A 10,488-nucleotide genomic window follows, 5' to 3' on the forward strand; every position below is an offset into this window, starting at 1 on the left:
CAAAATCCCGATTTTTTCAAGAATGTTCCTTATTTAGTGCCCTCTTACTTTTATGCAAATCGGAGTGCATGAGTTTTGTTTTAATAGTGATATTAAGGATACTTTTGAGTATACACTAACATAAGTTTAGATAGTTGCCACTCCTTCATAACTTCTAAAAAAAATAAAATTTGGTCAAAATCCCGATTTTTCAAGAATGTTCGTTATTTAGTGCCCTCTTATTTTTATGCAAATCGGAGTGCATGAGTTTTGTTTTAATAGTGATATTAAGGATACTTTTGAGTATACACTAACATAAGTTTAGATAGTTGCCACCCCTTCATAACCTCTAGAAAAAATTAAGTTTGGTCAAAATCCCGATTTTTTCAAGAATGTTCGTTATTTAGTGCCCTCTTACTTTTATGCAAATCGGAGTGCATGAGTTTTGTTTTAATAGTGATATAAGGGATACTTTTGAGTATACACTAACATAAGTTTAGATAGTTGCCACCCCTTCATAACCTCTAAAAAAAATAAAATTTGGTCAAAATCCCGATTTTTTCAAGAATGTTCGTTATTTAGTGCCCTCTTATTTTTATGCAAATCGGAGTGCATGAGTTTTGTTTTAATAGTGATATTAAGGATACTTTTGAGTATACACTAACATAAGTTTAGATAGTTGCCACCCCTTCATAACCTCTAGAAAAAATTAAGTTTGGTCAAAATCCCGATTTTTTCAAGAATGTTCGTTATTTAGTGCTCTCTTACTTTTATGCAAATCGGAGTGCATAAGTTTTGTTTTAATAGTGATATTAAGGATACTTTTGAGTATACACTAACATAAGTTTAGATAGTTGCCACCCCTTCATAACCTCTAAGAAAAATAAAATTTGGTCAAAATCCCGATTTTTTCAAGAATGTTCGTTATTTAGTGCCCTCTTATTTTTATGCAAATCGGAGTGCATGAGTTTTGTTTTAATAGTGATATTAAGGATACTTTTGAGTATACACTAACATAAGTTTAGATAGTTGCCACCCCTTCATAACCTCTAGAAAAAATTAAGTTTGGTCAAAATCCCGATTTTTTCAAGAATGTTCGTTATTTAGTGCCGTCTTACTTTTATGCAAATCGGAGTGCATGAGTTTTGTTTTAATAGTGATATTAAGGATACTTTTGAGTATACACTAATATAAGTTTAGATAGTTGCCACCCCTTCATAACCTGTAAAAAAAATTAAGTTTGGTCAAAATCCCGATTTTTTCAAGAATGTTCGTTATTTAGTGCCGTCTTACTTTTATGCAAATCGGAGTGCATGAGTTTTGTTTTAATAGTGATATTAAGGATACTTTTGAGTATACACTAACATAAGTTTAGATAGTTGCCACCCCTTCATAACCTCTAGAAAAAATTAAGTTTGGTCAAAATCCCGATTTTTTCAAGAATGTTCCTTATTTAGTGCCCTCTTACTTTTATGCAAATCGGAGTGCATGAGTTTTGTTTTAATAGTGATATTAAGGATACTTTTGAGTATACACTAACATAAGTTTAGATAGTTGCCACCCCTTCATAACTTCTAAAAAAAATAAAATTTGGTCAAAATCCCGATTTTTTCAAGAATGTTCGTTATTTAGTGCTCTCTTACTTTTATGCAAATCGGAGTGCATGAGCTTTGTTTTAATAGTGATATTAAGGATACTTTTGAGTATACACTAACATAAGTTCAGATAGTTGCCACCCCTTCATAACCTCTAAAAAAAATAAAATTTGGTCAAAATCCCGATTTTTTCAAGAATGTTCCTTATTTAGTGCCCTCTTACTTTTATGCAAATCGGAGTGCATGAGTTTTGTTTTAATAGTGATATTAAGGATACTTTTGAGTATACACTAACATAAGTTTAGATAGTTGCCACCCCTTCATAACTTCTAAAAAAAATAAAATTTGGTCAAAATCCCGATTTTTTCAAGAATGTTCGTTATTTAGTGCTCTCTTACTTTTATGCAAATCGGAGTGCATGAGTTTTGTTTTAATAGTGATATTAAGGATACTTTTGAGTATACACTAATATAAGTTTAGATAGTTGCCACCCCTTCATAACCTGTAAAAAAAATTAAGTTTGGTCAAAATCCCGATTTTTTCAAGAATGTTCGTTATTTAGTGCCCTCTTACTTTTATGCAAATCGGAGTGCATGAGTTTTGTTTTAATAGTGATATTAAGGATACTTTTGAGTATACACTAACATAAGTTTAGATAGTTGCCACCCCTTCATAACCTGTAAAAAAAATTAAGTTTGGTCAAAATCCCGATTTTTTCAAGAATGTTCGTTATTTAGTGCTCTCTTACTTTTATGCAAATCGGAGTGCATGAGTTTTGTTTTAATAGTGATATTAAGGATACTTTTGAGTATACACTAACATAAGTTTAGATAGTTGCCACCCCTTCATAACCTCTAAAAAAAATAAAATTTGGTCAAAATCCCGATTTTTTCAAGAATGTTCGTTATTTAGTGCCCTCTTACTTTTATGCAAATCGGAGTGCATGAGTTTTGTTTTAATAGTGATATTAAGGATACTTTTGAGTATACACTAACATAAGTTTAGATAGTTGCCACCCCTTCATAACCTGTAAAAAAAATTAAGTTTGGTCAAAATCCCGATTTTTTCAAGAATGTTCGTTATTTAGTGCTCTCTTACTTTTATGCAAATCGGAGTGCATGAGTTTTGTTTTAATAGTGATATTAAGGATACTTTTGAGTATACACTAACATAAGTTTAGATAGTTGCCACCCCTTCATAACCTCTAAAAAAAATAAAATTTGGTCAAAATCCCGATTTTTTCAAGAATGTTCGTTATTTAGTGCTCTCTTACTTTTATGCAAATCGGAGTGCATGAGTTTTGTTTTAATAGTGATATTAAGGATACTTTTAGGTATACACTAACATAAGTTTAGATAGTGGCCACCCCTTCATAACCTCTAGAAAAAATTAAATTTTGATAAAATCCCGATTTCAAGAATGTTTATGATTTAGTGCCCTCCTATGTTTATGAAAATCAATGAATTATCTGTAAAGTAACATATTTTTTTGGGATACTTTTAAATTCACACTTGTGTCAGCAGTCAGCACTAGTTTGGATGCACGCGCTTTCAGAATTAAATAATAATATTTATATTTCTTATATATTTAAAAAAAAATATATAGTTTTTTTATTTTATTAAGGTAGTTTTTTATAGATTTTTTTTAACAAAATATATTCTGTTAATTTGGTTTATTGTATGCTGATTTTTTAATACTCTTTACAAAGATTACATATTCCATAAATGAATTCATCCTTTTCTGCACATTGCTCTTTTTTGTGAACAATCCTTCGGCACGTTTTACAGACATAATAGGTTTCCTTGTCGCTACTCTTTGAGCATCCACAATACAAACATTTATTTGCCACAGAGTCAGATTTTTTTAATAGAAGTTTCATAAGATCTATTCTATAGTTGTCCAGGTTAAATTGTTGTTCTAAGGATAAATTGTTACATATTTGTTGAAAAAAATAAATTATAAATATGCCGCAGTTATAGGAATCGTTTTGTAAAACGTGATTCTCGTATTTTAAAATCCAATTAAAATTAATAAAATCAGATTTGTTGCACTGTTGCTTGTACTTTTCTAGAAAGTGTTTGAAATTTTTGAAAATTCTAATAGAGTCTTCGGAATTCTTTTCATTTCCATATGGATTTAAATATAAAAAGGTATTTGTTCTAAAATCAGCAACGGCTAAGCAAAAATGGTTATTATCTATTAATAGTGGCATAATCAAAATGTCTTGATCGAAAATATCAATCTGATTGACAGCGTGATCCATAAAGCCATCAAAAAGAATTGAAGTGGATAGGCTGCAGGTCAATAAATTGTAATTATTGGACTCGTTTAAAATGTTAAAACATATATCAACAATAAAATTGTTTAGCCATGTAGAGCCATTAAGAGTTTCGAAATCCTCTTGAGTAATTTCTCGAATATCACACATCGCATTGGAATAAAAACCGATATAAAATATTTTATTGATATTACGCAAATAATATTTATAATCAGTGACAAGTCCATTTTCAAATAATTCTATCTTCCTCACAGTTGTCCATTTTATTGGATTTGTTACCGCAGTAAAATTATTGTTAATTGAAGGAACCAAATAAAATTTAAAAAAGGAGACTAATTTAGGAAATGTGTTTTTCCAAAAAGTAGGTATTCTTTCTATTCTTTGAATGTTTACTCCACGATTAGTGTAAATGAAAAAGTCACACCAATCGCGATCAGTTATTTCTAGTAAAGTTTGTATTTGATAATAGTAATTGCTATTTACTCTTAGTTTTCCATTGGTATCACAATATTTAAGTTTTCCAAGCAACATAGCCTCTTTAGGGTCTTCATTTCTAATGATAAACGGACATTTAATTTCAAGGAGCCCATCGGTCCCCACGAGAGCATCCGGTGAGCCTGCGATGAACTGGTGAATACGGTGCACTTGCAGCCCAGATTTATGGGTTTTTATTCCTGTTAAGCGCTCGTATTCCCTTAAAGCCAATTCTTCACTTTTTATACCATATTTAATGGCAGGAAGATGCTCTAGATTTAATGGGTTAATAATACTAGTTGTTATTACACTTAAAGTTTTAATACTTTTGGCTCTACAGATACTTCCTACCTTGGTGGACGTAATTCTTATTTTTCTTTGATTTGCCCATTCTAGGCATTCTCTTTGATTTTTTGTTTCAGATTCTATTTTGGAAAGCTCCTGGGCTGATTTATAATATTGCTCATTAATAAAGAGTTCAAATGGTTCTAAACCGATAGGTTCATTCCTTTTGGGAGAAATAGTTTTTTGTTCTAACGGTATAGCAATATTTCCATTTTTTTGTAATAAACATTTTCGGCATAAAAATGGTTCTGATTCATCTATATTAGATCCCTCTTTTTCTGCACAAGTTCTATGGATCCAATTGTTGCATCTATCGCAACCCAACCATTTAATAGGGCCATCAGAGATGTCATTATAGTACCTGCAGTATATACAGAATACATTTTCTAATTCGACCTTATTGATTAAATTCGCAGATTGTATAAATTTTTTAATATTATTGGGGTCAAAATTTGATGATTTCGTGGTTTTATTTTTTTTATTCCACGATTCTTGGGAAAGAAGTCCTTGGTCGTTATCAAATGTTCTGTCCTGTGAGATATTCGAACTGGAAATGTAAGGTTTCGTACATCTTCTATTTTTTAGTTGCAGGTCTACCTCCTTTGCAATAAAAAGAACATGTTTTCTTATGTTTCTAAGTACACGGCTACATTTTTGCGATGTAAGTTTTTTCAAAACATTATTTTTTATGATGCCAAACCATCTTTCTACAGGTCCATTACTAAGCCGTGTACCCTCAAGAAGAAACCCACTCCACATGGGGCAATAGGGAATGTATCTTTTGGAAAAAATTTCAAAAAACTCCTTATTATAATAAATATTTACTTTTCCCTTGTTTGTTTTATTTTCCCCAATTTTAATTTTTGGCTCAGTAATAACTTGCTTCAAATATTCATAAAATATATTTTTTTCATGAAAATTGTCGTTTGGTTTAAAGTGAAAATTATTGCTCGAGACAGAATCATATTGGTTAATTAGGTCCACTTTTACAGAGAAATTTGCCAACTGGGAAAGAGCGTTATCTACTATAGGATTGTGGTATTTGGAGTTAGTAATAATGTAGAAATATTGAAACCATCTGCAAAATGCAGGCCATTCCAGGTTAAATGATACTGCTATTATCTCCTTTATTGATTTTCTACGTTCTATAATAAAAAAATTATTTACTGATTCTGCCATTAATTTAAATAAATGAAAACAGCAAATATGAACTTGAATAAAGTCTTGATGTAATTTTATTCCTTGGTTTAAAAAATTAAACACCTGCGACAAATAAGTTTGAAGATCCATGTTATTCCAAGACAACATCAATGCATTTATAAAGGCAAAACTAAAATCGGTTACTACTTTTTTAAAGATTGGCCATTCATATTTTAACGACAAAATATACGTCTTATAGCTAAAAAGCCAAGAAGCAATTGTCGCACCATCATGACAGGCCGATACCATTTCAAAAACAGAGCAAACTCTATTATTATTTGGTATTTGAATAACCGCAGCATAATAAAAAACTTTTTTAGAAACTTCATATGGCTTTCGAATTATGCTACCTGTAGCATCTAAATGTAAAACTTGATTTGCTACTTTCTGCACAATAAGATTTTGCTCTTTGCTAAAGATATGCACGTAAAATGGCACACCAACAGAATGTATGTATTCTGGATGATCTTTCTGCATTTCAACTAAGTCTAAAATATCATTCTTTTCTCTGTCATTTTTTGCAAGTTGATTGGATCGGACTTTTCTATAGACGGCATCGGATTTTACCTTATCGTAGTTTTTAAGACCAACAGAAAGATTTTCTAACGACAAGATATCCTTTTGCCGGCATTCTAATGGTTTGATGGTAGACATCACATTTCCTACCATTTGGCGCTCCATACCTCTTAACTGAGATGTTACTAGGTCGAGATGATTAAAATTTAAAGAACTGCTGAATACATTTGCTGTAATATTACGCCCTGAATAAGAAACATTCAAAAATATTATTTTAAATGTTTTACATTGCCTATGAATACAATAACAATAAATAGTTATTATATCTTTCTTTTCAGAATAAAAGGATTCTTTAAAATATAATCGGCATGTGGTATTTACTTGCCTAAATTTCTGATTAATTATGTACGCATATTTTGCAGGAATCAACTTTTTATCTTTAGTGATAAGGCTAAACTCTTCAATACCTATTTCAAAAGTTCCTTCAAAATATTTGCAATTGGAAAAGGATGGCCTTTTGTGGTTATCATCATTTATATTGACTGTTCCCGATGGACGTATTATTGTAACGTTAGATTCACATTCCATTATTTCAATTTGCTTCGGTATTGGATATTTTTCGGAACTAACTGGCTGAAAAACAGAATGGTTATTTTTAGTGACTATATCTTGCTCTCTTACAAGTAATGGAGTATTACAAGTAATTTTGTCTTTTTCAGGGGTCTGATAGATATCGTTTTCTAACTCGAAATAGTCTAATACTTTAGTATTTGATTGAAAACACGTTTCTTCACGCGACCCTGTCAATTCCTGTTGAAGGGCTTTTGTACTCCCATTCTTGGAGTCATTTAAGAAGGCAGCAAATTTATTTGAATTTCTTTTCCAATAAGCAAAAAGTCTCTTTCGATTTCTAAACGAATTCGTTACACCTATTTCTGAACATAAGTGTGCAAAGATGGAAGTATCACTAGCGTATGTACCACATACCAAACTGTTAAAACTTATTTTTCCGGACGTTAACACAGCACACATTTTTTCAAATTCATTTGATTGGTTTCCTTCTTTTTTGTAAGTACTTTCTTTGTTAAGGAGCGACTCCTTAACATTACCCGTATTTCTTTGCAGGAACCGTCGCAAATATTGTTTGTGTTTCTTGTCAGTGGACTGAAACATATACTTACAAATACTTTCCAAAATAGCGCTGTCTAGCCTAAGATGTTGCAATTCGAGAAAAGTCAAATAATGGTATTTTCTATTTAAAAAATCCACCAACTTGCGAGAATTTAGAAGACACTGTTTCCTTTTCTTTTCCATTGTAAGCATTAGATTTAATAAAATTTGTTCTGTAACCAAAAACCTTGCTTTTTTGCAGAAAAAGAACAATCGAGAGAACAATAATATTATAAATATCCTTGAAATATCCTTAAATCCTTAGAAGAAAGGTTAATAAAGGTCCTTTGAATGAAAAACGAATGAAAAAAACAGAAACACAGAAGATCTCAAAATACAGATTCTCTAAACTATACCTACCAAAATAATAAACCTAACAAAAACTAAAAAAATAATAATAAAATTTATTCCTAAAAAATTTAGAAAAAAAAACCTTTTAGTGCCAAAACCACCTAAATACCTTAAATTAAAACTATTAATCTAAACGAAAATAAAAATTCACAACAAAAATATACTACTCGAAAACCTCTAACCTCTACTCTACAAACTCGATGAACGCAATAACAAAAACGAAATAAAAATTAGCGCAGTCCAAAACTCTGATCACTAAATCCCAAATCGGAAGGCTGAAGGCCGCTGCCAGTGCTCGGGATATTAACTTTCAGCGATCTCTCGGCTCCTCGATCAAGAAAAATTGTGTGTGGAGGGGACAAGATATAAGGCAGCGATGCCCTACAATCGGGTTTTTGCTTCTCGACCACTAACGGGTGAGGAGCAGTTAGTGTTCTTAGACTCGTGCACTCTGATATTCATATAAGTAGGAGGGCACTAAATAACGAACATTCTTGAAAAAATCGGGATTTTGACCAAACTTAATTTTTTTAGAGGTTATGAAGGGGTGGCAACTATCTAAACTTATGTTAGTGTATACTCAAAAGTATCCTTAATATCACTATTAAAACAAAACTCATGCACTCCGATTTGCATAAAAGTAAGAGGGCACTAAATAACGAACATTCTTGAAAAAATCGGGATCTTGACCAAACTTAATTTTTTCTAGAGGTTATGAAGGGGTGGCAACTATCTAAACTTATGTTAGTGTATAATTAAAAGTATCCTTAATATCACTATTAAAACAAAACTCATGCACTCCGATTTGCATAAAAGAAAGAGGGCACTAAATAACGAACATTCTTGAAAAAATCGGGATTTTGACCAAACTTAATATTTTCTAGAGGTTATGAAGGGGTGGCAACTATCTAAACTTATGTTAGTGTATAATTAAAAGTATCCTTAATATCACTATTAAAACAAAACTCATGCACTCCGATTTGCATAAAAGAAAGAGGGCACTAAATAACGAACATTCTTGAAAAAATCGGGATTTTGACCAAACTTAATTTTTTCTAGAGGTTATGAAGGGGTGGCAACTATCTAAACTTATGTTAGTGTATAATTAAAAGTATCCTTAATATCACTATTAAAACAAAACTCATGCACTCCGATTTGCATAAAAGAAAGAGGGCACTAAATAACGAACATTCTTGAAAAAATCGGGATTTTGACCAAACTTAATTTTTTCTAGAGGTTATGAAGGGGTGGCAACTATCTAAACTTATGTTAGTGTATACTCAAAAGTATCCTTAATATCACTATTAAAACAAAACTCATGCACTCCGATTTGCATAAAAGAAAGAGGGCACTAAATAACGAACATTTTTGAAAAAATCGGGATTTTGACCAAACTTAATTTTTTCTAGAGGTTATGAAGGGGTGGCAACTATCTAAACTTATGTTAGTGTATACTCAAAGGTATCCTTAATATCACTATTAAAACGAAACTCATGCACTCCGATTTGCATAAAAGAAAGAGGGCACTAAATAACGAACATTCTTGAAAAAATCGGGATTTTGACCAAACTTAATTTTTTCTAGAGGTTATGAAGGGGTGGCAACTATCTAAACTTATGTTAGTGTATAATTAAAAGTATCCTTAATATCACTATTAAAACAAAACTCATGCACTCCGATTTGCATAAAAGAAAGAGGGCACTAAATAACGAACATTCTTGAAAAAATCGGGATTTTGACCAAACTTAATTTTTTCTAGAGGTTATGAAGGGGTGGCAACTATCTAAACTTATGTTAGTGTATACTCAAAAGTATCCTTAATATCACTATTAAAACAAAACTCATGCACTCCGATTTGCATAAAAGTAAGAGGGCACTAAATAACAAACATTCTTGAAAAAATCGGGATTTTGACCAAATTTTATTTTTTTTAGAGGTTATGAAGGGGTGGCAACTATCTAAACTTATGTTAGTGTATACTCAAAGGTATCCTTAATATCACTATTAAAGCGAAACTCATGCACTCCGATTTGCATACAAGTAAGAGGGCACTAAATAACGAACATTCTTGAAAAAATTGGGATTTTGACCAAATTTCATTTTTTTTAGAGGTTATGAAGGGGTGGCGACTATCTAAACTTATGTTAACGTATACTTAAAAGTATCCTTTATATCACTATTAAAACAAAACTCATGCACTCCGATTTGCATACAAGTAAGAGGGCACTAAATAACGAACATTCTTGAAAAAATCGGGATTTTGACCAAACTTAATTTTTTCTAGAGGTTATGAAGGGGTGGCAACTATCTAAACTTATGTTAGTGTATACTCAAAAGTATCCTTAATATCACTATTAAAACAAAACTCATGCACTCCGATTTGCATAAAAGTAAGAGGGCACTAAAGAACGAACATTCTTGAAAAAATCGGGATTTTGACCAAACTTAATTTTTTCTAGAGGTTATGAAGGGGTGGCAACTATCTAAACTTATGTTAGTGTATACTCAAAGGTATCCTTAATATCACTATTAAAACGAAACTCATGCACTCCGATTTTCATACAAGTAAGAGGGCACTAA

General features: G+C 31.3%; 1 long non-coding RNA gene across 2 annotated transcripts; it reads right to left on the reverse strand.

Annotated features, from left to right (window-relative positions):
* Positions 1-202: 202 nt before the first annotated feature.
* On the reverse strand, positions 203-2,895 carry LOC126734329 (uncharacterized). 2 transcript variants are annotated; one of them, XR_007660025.1, is made up of 3 exons: positions 1,727-2,895; positions 502-676; positions 203-326 (listed from the first exon to the last, which is right to left on the reverse strand). It is a non-coding gene; the product is annotated as an uncharacterized LOC126734329 (long non-coding RNA). The 2 variants fall into 2 exon arrangements; XR_007660026.1 differs by having other exon boundaries at positions 274-676; positions 1,727-2,076; positions 2,427-2,895.
* Between the last annotated feature and the right edge of the window lie 7,593 nt (positions 2,896-10,488).

The sequence above is a fragment of the Anthonomus grandis genome, chromosome 3, assembly GCF_022605725.1.
Source record: "Anthonomus grandis grandis chromosome 3, icAntGran1.3, whole genome shotgun sequence".
NCBI classification, from domain to species: domain Eukaryota; kingdom Metazoa; phylum Arthropoda; class Insecta; order Coleoptera; family Curculionidae; genus Anthonomus; species Anthonomus grandis.